Source organism: Bufo gargarizans, chromosome 8 (assembly GCF_014858855.1).
Source record: "Bufo gargarizans isolate SCDJY-AF-19 chromosome 8, ASM1485885v1, whole genome shotgun sequence".
Lineage (NCBI taxonomy): Eukaryota > Metazoa > Chordata > Amphibia > Anura > Bufonidae > Bufo > Bufo gargarizans.
The window spans coordinates 35,222,653-35,242,430 of record NC_058087.1 but is presented as its reverse complement, the minus strand read 5'-3'; positions in this window follow the sequence as shown (position 1 = coordinate 35,242,430).

Sequence of the window (19,778 nt, the reverse complement as noted above, 5' to 3'; positions counted from 1 at the left end):
TTAGTACCCTAGCCTGGAACAGGAGTCTATGAATACATAGGGAGTTCCTGTCTCCCAGTCCCGTAGAGTCCAGTATCCCCAGAATACAGACTCTAGGGTGATCGGGTAGACGTATCTGAGTTGCCGTCACTATAATACTTCTGACATCCTCCCAATAGGATCGCAATCGTGAACAGTTCCAAATCATATGGACCAATGTCGCATCCTCTTCCCCACATTTAGGACACTTTGAATCTGAGCACACACCAATTCTGAAAAGAAATTGTGGGGTTCTATATACTCGATGTATAAGGTACAGTTGTGATAGTCGCTGGAATTCACTAACTGTCAAAGAGGGAGTGAGGGCCAGAATATCTGTCCATTGCTCCTGGGACAATGCTCCAAGATCCTTTTCCCATTGGACCCTTGCCTTAATGGTAGTAGAAGAGGAGGAAGTATCAATAATATGTCTATATAGCAAGGATATAAGGCCCTTACTGGAAGAACCCTTTAATAACTGTTTGACCACAGGGGGAGAATCAAAAATCTGTACACCCTTGGGAAATTGCGTCTGAAACGCATGTCTCAATTGTAAATACTGGTAGAAAAATTTGTTGGGTAAGCTAAACTCCTCCTGCAACTGTGTAAAGTATTTAAAAAATCCATCTGATTAAAGTTGTCCTATGAAAAATAGATCCTTCCTCTCCCATGGAGAAAAACCTTCCAGACGGAATATCTCAGGCATTTGGGAATTACGCCATAAAGGGGTAGCATCACAAAAACCATTGATACCAATCATACTTTTAAATTTAGACCATATGTTGGTCGCTAGGGACAGAGTAGGAGTGTGGTCAAGCGCAAGGAACCTAGTTCCACTGTGGCAATTGGAGCCCTTTGTTTTGTTATAGATGAAATAATAGCAGCCGAAGAATCCAACTATTCAGTCTGGAGCCATGCTTTAAAATGTTGCAGCTGGGCAGCTATGAAATAGGACCATGGATTTGGTAAAGATAGGTCACCCCCCTCTTTACTTTTTTGGAGCATTGCAATACTTATTCTCGGCTGCTTTTTCCTCCAAATGAGGGACCTAAAAATCCCCAGAATTTTAAAAAAACAGCCTTTGTGGAATACAGACTGGAGAGTTATGGAGGCGATACAGCAACTGAGGCATAAGTACCATTATTATGAGATTACTGCGACCAATAACTGATAAAGGTAGTTTACACCAAATATTAGATTTAGTGACAGATTTGGCAATCAATGGTTCTATGTTTAATGTAGTCCGTCAGAGATGAGGTCACCATCACCCCTAGATATTTACATTTATCAGCTACTTGTAAGGGCAGACCTCTAATATCTAATGAGGCTGGAAGTGGATCAAGTGGAAGGATCGTGGCGAGTCCGGAATAATTCCCAAATCCAACAATTTCCTGCATTATAGAATCTATGGAGTACTGCAGGTCCTCTACATATAGTAATAGGTCATCCGCGTATAATGAAACTCTCTCTTCCCGATGATCCAGCTGAAAACCCTACCAGTGCGTCGATGTACGCAACAGACAAGCAAGGGGTTCAATGGCAATTGCGAATAGCAAAGGTGACAAGGGGCATTCCTGTAGAGTACCCCTATGTAGAGAGAAATATCCAGATAGCAACCCATTTGCCCTAATTCTTGCAACTGGAGAATGATATAATAACTGTACCCATGAGATAAAACCCTTACCAAAACCCATAGCTGTTAGGACCTTCTATAGATAACTCCATTCTATACTGTCGAAGGTCTTAGCAGCGTCCAGTGACACTACAGCCCGACAGCCCCCTGTGTATACCAGTCTTTGTATATTGAGAAACAATCTCCTTAGATTAACGGCCGTACTTCTATCTGGCATAAACCCAGATTGATCTTTGTGTATTATCAGAGATATGACCTTATTTAGCCTATTGGCCAGTACTTTAGCTAATATTTTGACATCATGTGGTAATAGGGAGATGGATCTAAAAGATTCGGGTTGAGTTAAATCCTTATTTGGCTTTGGGATCACTACCACTATAGCTTCACGCATAGATGCAGGCAGGATACCAACTTGTAGGTCTTCATTAAATGTATTTATTAGATGAGGAAGAAGACACTCCCTATATTGCTTAAAGAATTCCGCCAGGAGTCCATCTGATCCTGGGGATTTCTCATTAGGAGAGGAGCTCAAGGCCATCTCTAATTCTTCTAGTGTTAGGGGTTCTTCCAGGAGAGCAGCAGATTCTGTGGATAGCCTAGTAAGCGATATATGAGCAAGATATTGTTGAATATCCTACTTATTCATTGCTATCTTCGAGGTGTACAACTCCCTATAAAAGCCATGGAATACCTTCAATATATCATCATCCTCAAAGAAAAGATCTCAGTCAGGAGTCAGTGTTTCTGCAATTCTAGAAGGACCTTCGTGTGAACGGACCACTCTCGCTAATAAGCTGCCCGTACTCTCAACCGCCTCAAAATATTTTTGTTGTAGAAAAAAACGCTTATTATTAGCTATATGTAGTAGATGCTCATTGAGCCTAGCTTGCGCCTCCTTCCACTTGGCCTCTACATGTGGGGACAGGGCGCCTATGAACCTGTGTTCCCATGTCTGCACCTCCAGTTGCATTGCCTTAGTAAGTGCTCTACACTTAGATTTGCGCCTCTGGATTCTCTGAATAAAGAAGCCCCGTACATACGCCTTCATGGCATCCCAAACAGAGTTAAGACATGCAGACCCTACATTGTTATCAAAGAATTCTATAATGAATCTGGTCAGTGGTTCTTCCTCATCCAATAATTGGATCCAGAATGGATCAAGCTTCCACAGTAACATACCCTGAAGACTCCCGGATTCCTCAAGCATCAATTCAAAGTGAATGGGGGAGTGGTCAGAGAGGCTGCGAGGTAAGTATTCCACTACCAATACATAAGAAGAGGCCTCCAGCGACCCAATAGGCAAATCTATCCTGGACATAGAGGAGTGTGAAGCTGAAAAGCAAGAAAATTGTCTCTCCATTGGAAATCTAATCCTCCAGAGGTCATATAAATCTATCTTGCCAATGAGTTCTCTCCAGCAGGCGCGGAAGCCTGGGATGATGAAAACCTGTCCAATTCAGGGTCAAGACAATTATTAAAATCTCCTACCATCAAAATTGGAATCTGCGGTTTGTAAGAGATCCATTCCAAAATCTCCTTGATTGCCACAGTGGAATACGGGAACTGTACCCTGAAAATAGTGCAGTGTAGGCAAACATACCGCCCCTCCGAATCTAGTTTACTAGAATGACATTCAAATGGAATTGCTCTGTGAACCAGAATGCTAACCCCTCTAGCTTGCGAAGAAAAGGTAGAATAAAAGGCTTGTGAAATCCAGGGCTTAGCAAGCAGTCTGTGGTGGTGGCGTGTCAGATGGGTCTCAGTAAGACATAAGATGGCTGGTTGATAAGGTTGAAGAGCTGTAAAGACCGCCTGATGTTTGATTGGATTACCAAAGCCTCTCACATTCCACGCTATAATATTGGTTTTACCAGCCATCACTCAACGGTACATATATCTGAAGGGTAACAAAAAATCAGTTATACCAGAGCCCATCGCCCAACCGTATTGCAATAAGGAAAGTTGTCTCTCTGCTCAGAAAATTCCCCCCCAAAAAGAAAACATAAGAATAAATTCTACAAGAAGGGACACTCTCGGTAGTCCCAACGAAGAGTGTGAGGCACAGAAATTTCCCCTGCAGCCCACAACATAGGAAGCAATCACAAGCCCACATAAAGAGTAGACATAAAAATAGTCATCAGAACTCCCAAACAGCAACCCCGGCCATTAATAAGTAAGCATGACAAGCGGCTGTTTAGTCGAGACCAGGCAAGTTAAGCCACAACCCTTTTAGCAGAACTCTGCTCAAATTATTTTTAAAATAACTGTAGGGGAAAAACTTTGGTGTACCGTCAATGGAGGCAGACCATAAAGAGCTAGCATTGAACTCATTCTTCTGTTCCCAACATAAAAAAAAAAAAAAAAAACATTTTAATGCAGCCACCACTAATGGGAGATCAGTGAAAAGAGATTAGTACAGCTTCCATTGCAGTCAATGGTAACTGTATAAATTCATACTCACTGTAGCAGCCAGCCAGTTTTGCAATATATTAACTGAAGAAAAGCAGTGATTTATAGCTATATGGGGGAGATTTATCATGTATTTATGCCAGCTGTCTGATATAAATACATTAAAAAATTAGCTGTTTGGACTGAACACCATATTTTTGAAGGCCCTGTTCCATTCTTTCCAACACAGTTGCAATTTTTTTTTTTGCATTTAGAGTATTATATTCCCTATTCATACACTGTGCAAAACATATTGTCTGTGACGCAGAAAATCCACAAGAAGAATGATCATGCTGGTGCTTCTGGCAGAATTTGAAAGGAAAAATTAAGGGAGAACAGTCCTACTAAATGACAGTGGGGCTAATCCCAGTGCACATCTGTGGCATATTCATGCGTCATCCTTGGATTTCTACTAGGTCTCCTCTTGTAAAATACACATCGAGTTTAATCCTAATTTGTGAATATACCCTTATAAAAAAAAGTGATGTAAAGGCCAGAGGTGATCTGTCTTAAGTCTACAGCGGTTTATCTAAAACAATATGTGTACAGTTATATAAACCGCTATATCATGTCGACCAGGCAAACCTGACAACTGAATTGTATCAGTGCTTTCCGTACACCTGGGAATAGCTCAAAACACTTAAGTGTGCAAGGAAATCGTTACTAGCTTTCAGAGTCAGGGATGGCTTGACCTTCAAAGTCTAGCAGTTTATGGAAGCACAGCTTTTCTTCCAAACAGAGGAGGATGCTTGTAATCTCAGAAATCTGTGCCACTTTCCAAACAGATTAACTGAGACCATTATAAGAAGCTGCAGAGAACATGTAGCCTTGACAACCGTTTTACTGATATACTTGCCATGGTTTTTTAAGTCGCGCAATCTTATGAGCAGCTACTTTAGGATACCAGAAGGAGAGTGCAGGCTATGTCACAAAATGCAGCATATGATCAAAATATTTTTGGTGTAGTGTGTGAAGTAATTGGAAATTGTGAAAACAGTCTTGCAAGAAAGTGCAAAGTTAACTATCAAGAACGTTTCCATTCAGAAAGTATTTATACATAGATGTATTCAGTGTCGGACTAGCCCACCAAGATACCATAGTATCTTTCGGTGAGCCCAGGTGCCAGCACACTAATGGGCACTAAAGATCCAGCAGAAGAAGACCCCCGTTTGGAGATGACTTAGCCAATTACTTGTCCTTAGGGTCTACTGTATTTCTTGATCCGATTCCTAATACCCTATTACATGATGTTAATACAATAGCAACAAACAGAATGCTATAAAACGTGAATGTGCACATGTTCTGTAAAGATGGCGAATGGACCCTCAGAATAGTCTCCTCTGATGGGCCCATGAAGCGCCAGAGTGACAATTTTTGCAATGATCATCCTTGTATGCATAGAACATGTTCAAGACAGAAATCACCCTTTCACCTTATCTTCACTGCTCTCAATATGATGCTGTTTCAGAACCATGGCTTAAAGGGGTTTTCCAGTGGATTACATTTCTTTCATATATGGCTCAGAGTGGGTTAAAAAAAAAATAATAATAAATGAGAAAGAAGCATTGCTCACCTTCAATGATTCCACATCACTGCTTTTCTGCCTATTCCATTGCTCTCCACTTACTGGTTCAATATGTAGTAAATTCCTGGAGATGAATAGTCAGCTAATCACTGGCTGAGAAGGCACCCCCGCCGTGGCCATTGACTGGCTGAGAAGACACCCCCCACTGTGGCCGGTGACTGGCTGAGAAGACGGGACCCCCCCTGCTGTGCCTGGTGACTGGCTGAGAAGACGGGACCCCCCCTGCTGTGCCTGGTGACTGGCTGAGAAGACGGGACCCCCCCTGCTGTGCCTGGTGACTGGCTGAGAAGACCCCCCCCCTTGCTGTGGCCAGTGACAGGCTGAGAAGACATTCCCCCGCTGTGGCCAGTGAATGGCTCAGAAGACACCCCCCGCTGTGGCAAGTGACAGGCTCAGAAGACACCCCCCGTTGTGGCCAGTGACAGGCTCAGAAAACACCCCCCGCTGTGGCCAGTGACAGGCTCAGGAGACACCCCCCTCCCCCACTGTGGCCAGTGACAGGCTGAGAAGACATTCCCCCACTGTGGCCAGTGACAGGCTGAGAAGACCCCCCTCGCTGTGGCCAGTGACTGGATGAGAAGACACCCCTCGCTGTGGCCAGTGACTGGATGAGAAGACACCCCTCGCTGTGGCCAGTGCCTGGCTGAGAAGACACCCCCGCAGTGGACAGTAACTGGCTGAGGCGGCATCCCCGCCGTGGCTTTCCTGCCATTTCCTGTGTTGTCAATCCAGAACCAAGAAGTGAACAGCAGCAGGGATTTTTAAGTGTCAGAATTGCAGCTGCGAAAAACTGGAGGGTAATTTTTATTTTTGTCCACATTGAGCCATTTATACACTGCAAGCCATGGTCCTGAAACAGCATCTTTTCGAGGAATATGAAGGTATAAGGAAAGGGTGATTTTAATCTTGTTCCCCCGGACTGCCTAGTGGTTTTATATAACTATATATTCAATGAGCATAAAATATTTGAGATTTTGATAGGTCAATAGATCTCAGGATAAGTCCTCATCATCAGAATGATGGGGGTCCAATGCCCGGCACCCCACTATTCAGCTGTTCAAGGAGACCCCAGCATTCCACTGAGCGCCGCAGCCTCCTCGCAGCTTACCAAGTGCAGCTCGTTTATTGTATAGTGGTTATGCTTTGTACTATAGCTCAGCCCCATTCACTTGAATGGGGCTGAGATATGCAACATGCCCGATGAGCATGATGTCACTGGCTTAAGAAGAAGCCACGCTGCTCACTAGAGTGCCGCGGCCTCTTCAAACAGCTGATCAGCAGAGGTCTCGGAGCCCTGCTGATCTGACCTTTTCTGAAGATACGCCATCAAAATAAAAATTCTGGATAACACTTTTAATCCAATTTTTTTCCATTTATAGTTTTCACTGTGGCAAGTTCAAATGGGTCATAGGATAGAATGAAGTATGCAGTTGTGGAGGTTCAACTGCTGGGACCCTCACGAATCCTACCAATCAGCTGGTTTTAGTTGCTTTTGCTGGGTAAAGTGGGCCACACGTGACAGACTTTCGAGTCTCTATGCCTCAACCCATGGACAATGAGCACAGGTAGGCGCTCAGTAACCAACTGGTGTGTACATTGTCATATGTGTTATATTCAATACAGAATCTACCTACAGCTGCCTAACATCTATGACTGCTTATTAACATGTAGATTCAGGTAGGAATGGAAGTAGTATCTGGCAGCCACAGCTGGTTTTGATGGGAAGGGAGCTACACACACAGTAAGCAATCCATCTGTGACTTTCAGGCCACTTTATGTGGCTTCTTTGCCTCCCTGGCAACTTGCCCACCAGGGGCAATAGCTACCATCTTCTGTCCTCCTCCTCCAGTTGCCTTTGATCCAGGGTCTATTAACATGTCCGCAAAATGGGTCTACATCTGTTCCGCAATTTTGCGGAACAGGTGCGGACCCATTCATTTTCAATGGGGCAGGAATGTGCTGTCCACATCCACATTTGCGGCTCCGCACTTCCGTTCCACAAAAAAATAAAACATGTCTTATACTTGTCCGCAATTGCGGACAAGAAAAGGCATTTTCTATGAGATTACCGGCGATGTGCAGTCCGCAAAATGCAAAACGCCGGATCCGCAAAACACATACGGACGAGTGAATGAACACTAAGATATGGAGCAGGGGGCTTAGGAGGTGAGATGCGGGTCATAGCAGTTGAATTCAGTAGGGCATGTGTGGTCACTGGCCAGGTACAGTAGTTCCTGATTCTCACAGCGTTAATTACCACTGATAGCTCATTATGTACCCAGCCTGCGGCAGAGAGGAGGGTTTGGGTGGCCCCTTGAGGCATCGGCCCACCTGGAAATTTCCCTGAAAGGTCTATGGTCAATCCGCCCCTGCTGCCCACCCATCTAATGCCACATGCTCACGTCTGTATTTTTCATCCGTGTGCTATCGGCATTGTCTGTGGACGGCACACTGACCCAATTCATTTCTATGGGGCCATGCACACATCTGTATTGTTTGGGAATCCGTGTGGCCGTTCCACAAATTCTGTAACATGTCCTATTCTGGTCTGTATTGCACACAGAAGGTATCTGTATTTTGATGATCTGTGGTTTGTAGACGGAAATATGGATGCTGGCATGTGCATGAAGTCTAAAAGTAGAGATAAATCATAAATTGCTTTTCGCTTTATCAAGAAGCTGCTTGTAAGTTCCTGTCTGTGAAGTAGCGTGTTGGAACAGTAGAGGACTGGCTCCAATATCTCAGAGGCGAGGTGTATGTATTGTAGGGGCACTGCGGCAGGCATAGTTGAGTCATCCCAGCTGCATTACTACTGAACGTCCAGGTGAGAATACAGTATTGAAATCATAATAAGGCTACTTTCACACTTGCGTTCGGAGCGGATCCGTCTGGTGTCTGCACAGACGGATCTGCTCCTATAATGCAAACGCTTAGATCCGTTCAGAACGGATCCGTTTGCATTACCATGAACAAAAAAAAAATATATATATATATATATATATATATATATTTTTTTTATTTATTTTTTTGTTCATGATGGTGCAAACGGATCCGTTTTGACTTTACATTGAAAGTCAATGGGGGACGGATCCGTTTGAAAATTGAGCCATATTGTGTCAACTTCAAACGGATCCGTCCCCATTGACTTACATTGTAAGTCTGGACGGATCCGTTTGCCTCTGCACGGCCAGGCGGACATCCGAACGCTGCAAGCAGCGTTCAGGTGTCCGCTTGCTGAGCGGAGCAGAGGACAGACGGAGCCAGACTGATGCATTCTGAGCGGATCCGCATCCACTCAGAATGCATTAGGGCTGGACGGATCCGTTCGGGGCCGCTTGTGAGAGCCTTCAAACGGAGCTCACAAGCGGAGCCCCGAACGCAAGTGTGAAAGTAGCCTAACCAGTGATTTTCGGCTGGGTTTACAAGTGTTTACTTGCCAATCAGCATCTTTGGGTGAGATCCCTGCAGGCTACTTTTCTTTCAATACCCAGAGATCAGCAGATTGCGACCTGTTGCATTAAACAAGGAGTCGTCGAGTAGACCGATACACAATTTCACAGGGAAAAGAGTCAATATAATTTGTGTTTTATTCATTTAAATCTCTGTTCTTTCTTGCTTAGGAGTCCAGTGGGCAGTCCTATGCAGTGAGTACTGAATATTTTTACTGAATCTTCTGTCGCAAAACTATTCATCAATCTGCACTATATCATGCTGACTGCAGTTCCTACATTGTGTTCAAAAGGACAAGTTCCCTTTAATGGAATCTGCATATTCGGGATGATCTGAGCGCACACACATTAACCAATGACCTTTGTCATAAATCACTTAAAACATCTTTCAGCCCTCAACACAGTAAATCTACAAACCGGATTCCAAAAAAGTTGGGACACTATACAAATCGTGAATAAAAACTGAATGCAATGATGTGGAGGTGCCAACTTCTAATATTTTATTCAGAATAGAACATAAATCACGGAACAAAAGTTTAAACTGAGAAAATGTACCATTTTAAGGGAAAAATATGTTGAATCAGAATCTCATGGTGTCAACAAATCCCCAAAAGGTTGGGACAAGGCCATTTTTACCACTGTGTGGCATCTCCCCTTCTTCTTACAACACTCAACAGACGTCTGGGGACCGAGGAGACCAGTTTCTCAAGTTTATAAATAGGAATGCTCTCCCATTCTTGTCTAATACAGGCCTCTAACTGTTCAATCGTCTTGGGCCTTCTTTGTTGCACCTTCCTCTTTATGATGCGCCACATGTTCTCTATAGGTGAAAGATCTGGACTGCAGACTGGCCATTTCAGTACCCGGATCCTTCTCCTACGCAGCCATGATGTTGTGATTGATGCAGAATGTGGTCTGGCATTATCTTGTTGAAAAATGCAGGGTCTTCCCTGAAAGAGATGACGTCTGGATGGGAGCATATGTTGTTCTAGAACCTGAATATATTTTTCTGCATTGATGGTGCCTTTCCAGACATGCAAGCTGCCCATGCCACACGCACTCAGGCAACCCCATACCATCAGAGATGCAGGCTTCTGAACTGAGCGTTGATAACAACTTGGGTTGTCCTTGTCCTCTTTGGTCCGGATGACATGGCGTCCCAGATTTCCAAAAAGAACTTTGAATCGTGACTCGTCTGACCACAGAACAGTCTTCCATTTTGCCACACTCCATTTTAAATGATCCCTGGCCCAGTGAAAACGCCTGAGCTTGTGGATCTTGCTTAGAAATGGCTTCTTCTTTGCACTGTAGAGTTTCAGCTGGCAACGGCGGATGGCACGGTGGATTGTGTTCACTGACCATGGTTTCTGGAAGTATTCCTGAGCCCATTCTGTGATTTCCTTTACAGTAGCATTCCTGTTTGTGGTGCAGTGTCGTTTAAGGGCCCGGAGATCAAGGGCATCCAGTATGGTCTTACGGCCTTGACCCTTACGCACAGAGATTGTTCCAGATTCTCTGAATCTTCGGATGATGTTATGCACAGTTGATGATGATAGATGCAAAGTCTTTGCAATTTTTCGCTGGGTAACACCTTTCTGATATTGCTCCACTATCTTTCTGCGCAACATTGTGGGAATTGGTGATCCTCTACCCATCTTGGCTTCTGAGAGAAACTGCCACTCTGAGAAGCTCTTTTTATACCCAATCATGTTGCCAATTGACCTAATTAGTGTTAATTGGTCTTCCAGCTCTTCGTTATGCTCAAATTTACTTTTTCCAGCCTCTTATTGCTACTTGTCCCAACTTTTTGGGGATTTGTTGACACCGTGAAAATTTTAATCAACGTATTTTTCCTTTAAAATGATACATTTACTCGGATTAAACGTTTGATCTGTCATCTACGTTCTATTACAAATAAAATATTGACATTTGCCATCTCCACATCATTGCATTCAGTTTTTATTCACAATTTGTTTAGTGTCCCAACTTTTTGGGAATCCGGTTTGTATGTTGTAACATAGTAAAAAGTTATACAAGTGTTATTTGTTTATTTTTCCCTCCAACAACTTTTTTAGAGCATGTTAAAACGGAAGGAGCGACGCGTTTATGTTCAAAATTTGCAAAATATATGAGACTGGTTTTAATGTATTCCAGGGAAAGATATGAAACACATTAAATGTAACAAGTGCATTCATTACAAGACTTCAAATGGAAATGGCCTAAAGCATTCCTTGCATACAATAAATTATTCCTGCTGCATGATATTTTATGCTCTTCAGCTAAGAGATACAACATAAACAATAGTAAGTGATTTGATAATTATTTTTTTTCCCCCACAGATTGTATAATGTGGTAATTAAATAGAAAATTTAAGCTAAAGGTACACTGTGCACTGGTTGGAAATGCGGTGCGTAAAGTAGGCATTGAAAATGGAGCTAAAAAAAATTAAAATGATATAGCGTATTTATCTGAAATGTAAAAAAAAAAAAAAAACCTGCTTAGCATTCAGAAGTTGCTCATGGTTGCTGCCATACTTCTATAGAGACATGCGCCCACCGCTAAAGTTACTGATGGATTATTGCGGTTCTCACTTTTCAAGCGTTTGCACACAGTGCAGATTACATGCGTTTTTCTCTTTGCGGATTTCGTACAGAAAACTCGCAGCGTAATACAGCATTAGGAAAGTGAATGAGATTAGACAAATCTCATGTACACTTTGCTTTTTTCTTAGGAAATCACCCTGCTGTGTGGATTTTGAAATCTGCAGCACGTCAATTGTTTCAAGAAAAGGGTGAAATCTGCAAAAAAAAATCTGCTGAAAAACCGCACCAAAAAGACGATAAATAGTGCAGATTCATGCAAGTTTTTGGTAAAGATTTTATGCGGACTTTCTGCACACAAATCTGCACTGTGTACATCTACCTGTAATGTGGATCCTTAAAGGGAACCTGTCACATTGAACATGGTGTCTGAGCTGCAGACAGCATGTTATAGAGCAGAAGGAGCTGAGCAAATTTATATATAGTTTTATGGGAAAATATTCAATATAACTTATAATTTATTCATTTATATTCCTGCTCATTCTGGGCTTTGAAGTCCAAGGGGCGGTCCTATCAGTGATTGACAGCATTCTCTCTATGACTGTGTATACAGAGATAGCTGTCAGTCACTGATAGGACGCCTCCTCGACTTCAAAGCCAAGAATAAGCAGGAATTTAAAAATTAGTAAATTACAAGTTTTCCGGATTATTTTCCCATAAAACTATATATCAATCTGCTCAGCTCCTCCTGCTCTATAACATGCTGCAGATTATTTCACATTTTCTTGGTGACAAGTTGCAATCGGTTTGGTGTTGGCCAGACTGGAGTGTGAAAACTAAGGAATCTCCCCATTTTTTACCTTTAACCCCGGCAAGGAGATATGGACATTTCTGGTCGGATTCCCAGGTCTTGGTCCTCAGAATTGACAGCGGACAAGCTGCTAGAGACATCTGGAGCTGGATTAGAGTCAAAGCCAGGAACAGAGTGAGAGGTCATCACCAAGAGAAAAGGTCCAGAGGCAACAACCTAGAGAAGGACACAAACATGAGATCAGAAAACAAACTAGAGGGCAGTACCAAGAGATTAAGCAGGAGTACCAGGCGATAAATTTGTAAGAGAGACACAAGACAAGCAGAATCCAGCAGTATAGTCAAGGTCAGAATGAGAGCCATAATGCTAGCTAACAGAAGTACCCTTGATTCACAGGCAGAGATGTAAGGTCACATTCTTCTTAAAATGGGCCGCTGGACCAATGTCTACAGCATACACCGGCTGCCATGGCAAACTGAAAAAGTCAATGGCTAACTGCATGGCCACCAGGGTAACAGTGTCACTGACTTAACCCCTTCAGTACCGAGCCACTTTTTGCACCTTAAATCCCAGGTTGATTTTTGCTAATCTGACGTGTCACTTTATGTCATAAAAGCTTTGGAACACTTTTACTTATCCAAGCCATTCTGAGACTGTTTTCTCGTGACACATTGTACTTTATGATACTGGTAAATTTCAGTCAATATTTTTCATAAATAAAAAAGTATACCAAATTTACCAAAAAATTGAAAAAATCGCAACTTTCTATTTCTCTGCTTTTAAAACAGATAGTGATACCTCATAGTTATTACTTGACATTTTCCATATGCCTACTTTATGTTTGGATCATTTTGCGAATGCCATTTTATTTTTTGGGGATGTTAGAAGGCTTCGAAGTTTAGAAGCAAATCTGGAAAATTTCCAAAACCCACTTTTTTAACCCCTTAAGGACTGCTGTATGGAAAGGGTTAAACGGCTGACATCCATTCACAGATGTCAGCCGTTTATACCAGGGTGTCAGCAATGTGCTTTTTCGGCGATTATTCGGCGGGAGGCGGGCGGGGGATCGTGGGCTAAAATCATGCAGGGGGTGCAGGGGGGGGTGATACATATATATTTGTGCCACACTAAAGTTTCTGATCGCCGCGGTCAGGGACCGCGGCGATCAGAAACAGCAGTAATCGCAACAAACCGCAGGTCTAAATTGACCTGCGGTTTGCTGCGATCGCCGATACGGGGGGGTCATATGACCCCCCCCAAGCGTTGTGACAGGATGCCGGCTGAATGATTTCAGCCGGCATCCTGTGCGGATTAACCCCTGGGGCGCCACAATCTCACTTTAAACTCATGATGTACCGGTACGTCATGGGTCCTTAGGGACTCGGGATCCATGCCGTACCGGTACGTCATGGGTCCCTAAGGAGTTAAGGACCAGTTCAGTTATGAAGTCACTGTGGGGCTTTTATAATAGAAACCACCCATAAATGTCCCCATTTTAGAAACTACACCCCTCAAGGTAATCAAAAATGAATTTACAAACTTTGTTAACCCTTTAGGTGTTCCACAAGAATTAAAGGAAAATGTAGATGAAATTTCAGAATTTCACTTTTTGGCAGATTTTCCATTTTATTCCATTTTTTCCAGTAACAAAGCAAGGGTTAACAGCCAAACAAAATTTAATATTTATTACCCCGATTCTGTAGTTTACAGAAACACCTCATATGTGGTCGTAAACCGCTGTACAGGCACAAGGCAAGGCGCAGAAGAAAGGGAGTGCCATGTGGTTTTTGGAGGGCAGATTTCAGTTTAAACAAACTTTATCCATAACATTGTGTATGAATGATATACCCTTTTTTGACCAGTCTGAAAGGAAGTTTAATCCAGGATAGGATTGTAGTGATGTAAGGGGGATTTTGTCGGCTATCTTTTGTCTCTGATCGATGTGAGAAAATTCTTTAGATTTCCAGGTCTCAAGTGCTGCTTTAACAGTTGGGGTTAAAGGGATTCTGTCACCAGTTTTTGACCCCCACATTCAAAAATATGGTTATGTGCATGGAGCCCTTGTGATTCCTAATGTGGTCTTATAAGCTAAATCTGTAGGCTCATTTAGTGTAAAAAAACTTTTTTCTCTAACCTGTCATTCATCTCGGTAAGGTGCCCAGGGGGATGCTCATGTCTTCCAGATGCCGCCCGCACCCGCCGCCGTTGGTGCCCAGCTCCTCCTTTGCTGTCATCAGCGATGTGCCCAGCTCCTCCTTTGCTGTCATCAGCGCCGCCTCAGCATCATTTGCTACTCCTCCGGCTCTCCCTCACTTCCCCCTCCTTCTTCTCTAACATCCTGCGCGTGCGCACGGGCCTGTGCCTGATGCGCCCGTGCGGACTTCTCCGTTCGGCTTCATTGAGTGAGGTGCGCATGCGCCGGCACTTCGCTCAACCTCCCGATGACAGCAGCCTTCAGGTCATCGGGAGGTTGAGCGAAGTGCCGGCGCATGCGCACTTCGCTCAGTGAAGCCGAACGGAGAAGTCCGCACGGGCGCATCAGGCACAGGCCTGTGCGCACGCGCGGGATGTTAGAGAAGAAGGAGGGGGGAGTGAGGGAGAGCCGGAGGAGTAGCAAATGATTCTGAGGCGGCGCTGATGACAGCAAAGTAGGAGCTGGGCACCAACGGCGGCGGGTGCGGGCGGCATCTGGAAGACATGAGCATCCCCCTGGGCACCTTACCGAGATGAATGACAGGTTAGATAAAACGTTTTTTACACTAAATGAGCCTACAGATTTAGCTTATAAGACCACATTAGGAATCACAAGGGCTCCATGCACATAACCATATTTTTGAATGTGGGGGTCAAAAACTGGTGACAGAATCCCTTTAAGGGTTGGGATTTACTTCTTGTTCTATCGTTGTTTATGACTATATGGTACAATTTTTTCACATTGCTTATTTCTGCTTCAATTTTAACCCATTGCTTTTGGTCATCTGTAGGCTTAAACCATTCTGCCTTATAGTACGCGAAGATGTTTGGGAGTGAGATACCTCTGTTAACCATTTTTTTAAGTGTGTATGTGGCGATTCTAGGCCTTTTTTTATTCCATATAAAACTGGTCATTTGTGATTGGAACTTTAATAACTACTGTTTGGGTATGGAGATTGGTAGTACCCTAAGTAGGTAGGACAGTTTTGGGAGAATGAACATTTTGTATAATATTAGTCTGCCGAACCAGCTCCATTTAGATTTCAGATAGTTGTCAAGTTCTTTTTTTGTGTTTTCTAAGGTTTTTGGGATGTTTTCTGATATGATGGTTTTGTTGTCCTGTGCTAATTTTACCCCTAAGTTATTGATTTGTCATTCCAGGTGATTCCATGGAAATTTTTGTGTTAAAGGGGTTCTGCACCTTCATTTAACTGATGATCTATCCTCTGGATAGATCATCAGCTTCTGATCGGCGGGGGTCCAACACCCCAGCTGTTTGAGAAGGCAGCGGCGCTCCAGCAGCGCCGCTGCCTTCTCACTGTTTACCGCCGGGCCGCCCGCCCACTGACGTCACGACTTGTATCAACTAGAGTGGGCGCGGCTAAGCTCTGTTCACTTGAATGGAGCTTAGCCGCGCCCACTCTAGTTGATACAAGTCGTGAAGTCAGTGGGCGGGCGGCCCGGCGGTAAACAGTGAGAAGGCCGCGGCGCTGCTGGAGCGCCGCTGCCTTCTCAAACAGCTGATCGGCGGGGGTCCCGGGTTTCGGACCCCCGCCGATCAGAAGCTGATGATCTATCCAGAGGATAGATCATCAGTTAAATAAAAGTGCAGAACCCCTTTAATCTTTCTCTGTCTTGCGGGGTGTTCTTCATTCCGTAAATGTGTGATTTTGATGGATTTATTTTGTGGCATGATATTTTACTGTATTTTTCTAATTCTAGCTGGAGGTTGGTTAGGGAAGTCTCAGGTTTGGTTAGTGTTATTAATACGTCATCTCCGAATAGGTTTGATGGGCACCCTTCTCTGGTGCCATTTGTAATGTCAAAGTAGTCTGAAAGTACCGTATATACTCGAGTATAAGACAAGTTTTTTGGCACATATTTTTGTGCTCAAAAAGCCCCCTCGTCTTATACTCGAGTCTACTATCTTACTTTGTCTTTGCTCCGGTAATAGCAGGCAGTGCGGGGGCGGCGCTCACTCACTGATGTCACGCGCCTGCGCCGCCTAGTGGGAGCAGGCGCGTGACGTCAGTGAGTGAGCGCCGCTCCCCGCACTGCCTGCTATTACCGGAGCAAAGACAAAGTAAGATATCCAAAGTTAAAGGTTACTGATAAATACTACTTTATAAATATACTGCTGTGAGCGTCGGGGAGGGGGATCTGTGGATGGCAGTGCCATCCACAGATCCCCCTACAGTGCCATCCACAGATCCCCCCTCCCCTAAACAGTGCCATCATGGCACTGTTTAGGGGAGGGGGGATCTGTGGATGGCACTGTTTAGGGGGGATCTGTGGATGGCACTGTTTAGGGGGGATCTGTGGATGGCACTGTTTAGGGGGGAGATCTGTGGATGGCTCCCTGTATTTAATGCAGAGTGTGTGTGTACAGGTCCTTCTCAAAAAAATAGCATATTGTGATAAAGTTCATTATTTTCTGTAAGGTACTGATAAACATTAGACTTTCATATATTTTAGATTCATTACACACCAACTGAAGTAGTTCAAGCCTTTTATTGTTTTAATATTGATGATTTTGGCATACAGCTCATGAAAACCCAAATTTCCTATCTAAAAAAATTTGCATATTTCATCCGACCAATAAAAGAAAAGTGTTTTTAATACAAAAAAAGTCAACCTTCAAATAATTATGTTCAGTTATGCACTCAATACTTGGTCGGGAATCCTTTTGCAGAAATGACTGCTTCAATGCGGCGTGGCATGGAGGCAATCAGCCTGTGGCACTGCTGAGGTGTTATGGAGGCCCAGGATGCTTCGATAGCGGCCTTAAGCTCATCCAAAGTGTTGGGTCTTGCGTCTCTCAACTTTCTCTTCCCAATATCCCACAGATTCTCTATGGGGTTCAGGTCAGGAGAGTTGGCAGGCCAATTGAGCACAGTAATACCATGGTCAGTAAACCATTTACCAGTGGTTTTGGCACTGTGAGCAGGTGCCAGGTCGTGCTGAAAAATGAAATCTTCATCTCCATAAAGCTTTTCAGCAGATGGAAGCATGAAGTGCTCCAAAATCTCCTGATAGCTAGATGCATTGACCCTGCCCTTGATAAAACACAGTGGACCAACACCAGCAGCTGACATGGCACCCCAGACCATCACTGACTGTGGGTACTTGACACTGGACTTCAGGCATTTTGGCATTTCCCTCCCCCCAGTCTTCCTCCAGACTCTGGCACCTTGATTTCCGAATGACATGCAAAATTTGCTTTCATCCGAAAAAAGTACTTTGGACCACTGAGCAACAGTCCAGTGCTGCTTCTCTGTAGCCCAGGTCAGGCGCTTCTGCCGCTGTTTCTGGTTCAAAAGTGGCTTGACCTGGGGAATGCGGCACCTGTAGCCCATTTCCTGCACACGCCTGTACACGGTGGCTCTGGATGTTTCTACTCCAGACTCAGTCCACTGCTTCCGCAGGTCCCCCAAGGTCTGGAATCGGTCCTTCTCCACAATCTTCCTCAGGGTCCGGTCACCTCTTCTCGTTGTGCAGCGTTTTCTGCCACACTTTTTCCTTCCCACAGACTTCCCACTGAGGTGCCTTGATACAGCACTCTGGGAACAGCCTATTCGTTCAGAAATTTCTCTGTGTCTCACCCTCTTGCTTGAGGGTGTCAATGATGGCCTTCTGGACAGCAGTCAGGTCGGCAGTCTTACCCATGATTGCGGTTTTGAGTAATGAACCAGGCTGGGAGTTTTTAAAAGCCTCAGGAATCTTTTGCAGGTGTTTAGAGTTAATTAGTTGATTCAGATGATTAGGTTAATAGCTCGTTTAGAGAACCTTTTCATGATATGCTAATTTTTTTAGATAGGAATTTTGGGTTTTCATAAGCTGTATGCCAAAATCATCAATATTAAAACAATAAAAGGCTTGAACTACTTCAGTTGGTGTGTAATGAATCTAAAATATATGAAAGTCTAATGTTTATCAGTACATTACAGAAAATAATGAACTTTATCACAATATGCTAATTTTTTTAGAAGGACCTGTATATAATGCACACACTCTGCATTAAATACAGGGAGTCAGAGTCAGACTCCCATCAATCTGAATCACCCTCTTGCAGATGTGTGTATATAATGTAGAGTGTGTGCATTATATACACATACACTCTGCATTATAGCTGCATTTCCCACCCTAGTCTTATACTCGAGTCACTAATTTTTCCCATTTTTTGGGGGTAAAATTAGGGGCCTCAGCTTATACTCGAGTATATACGGTACATTGTTGCATAAAACCCTGGCTGAGGGAGCTGAGTACATAGACAGAACTGCTTTAATGTATGGGTCAGGCAGATCGAATTTTTTTTTGTACCTAATTCATATATACCCAATTTACCTGGTCAAAAGCCTTCTCTGCGTCTAAAGATAACAGCAAAGAGGGTTTTTTGTTTTGTTTGGCTTTAATCATTAAAGGGCTTCTGTCAGCCCACTAAACCGTATTTTTTTTTTTTGGTTAATAATAATCCCTATACTGCGAGCTCCCTATACATAAGCTAAATATTCATTTTGGTTCAGTAGAATTTGTTAAAAAGCTATTTTATAATATGTAAATTACCTTGCTACCAGCAAGTAGGGCGGCTACTTGCTGGTAGCAGCCGCATCCTCCGATCCTAATGACGCCCCCTTCGCAGTGTGATTGACAGGGCCAGGGAACGGAATCGTTCTCTGTTGGCCCTGTTTGAATTCCAAATCTCGCGCCTGCGCCGTACCTGTCTTTAATCGGCGCAGGCGCACTGAGAGGCGGCCGCTCCATCCTCAATGCGCCTGCGCCGGGTGTAGATGTGACGTCATCGGCGCAGGCGCATTGAGGATGGAGCGGCCGCCTCTCAGTGCGCCTGCGCCGATTAAAGACAGGTACGCGCAGGCGCGAGATTTGGAATTCAAACAGGGCCAGCAGAGAACGATTCCGTTCCCTGGCCCTGTCAATCACACTGCGGAGGGGGCATCATTAGGTTCGGAGGATGCAGCTGCTACCAGCAAGTAGCCGCCCTACTTGCTGGTAGCAAGGTAATTTACATATTATAAAAATAGCTTTTTAACAAATTCTACTGAACCAAAATGAATATTTAGCTTATGTATAGGGAGCTCGCAGT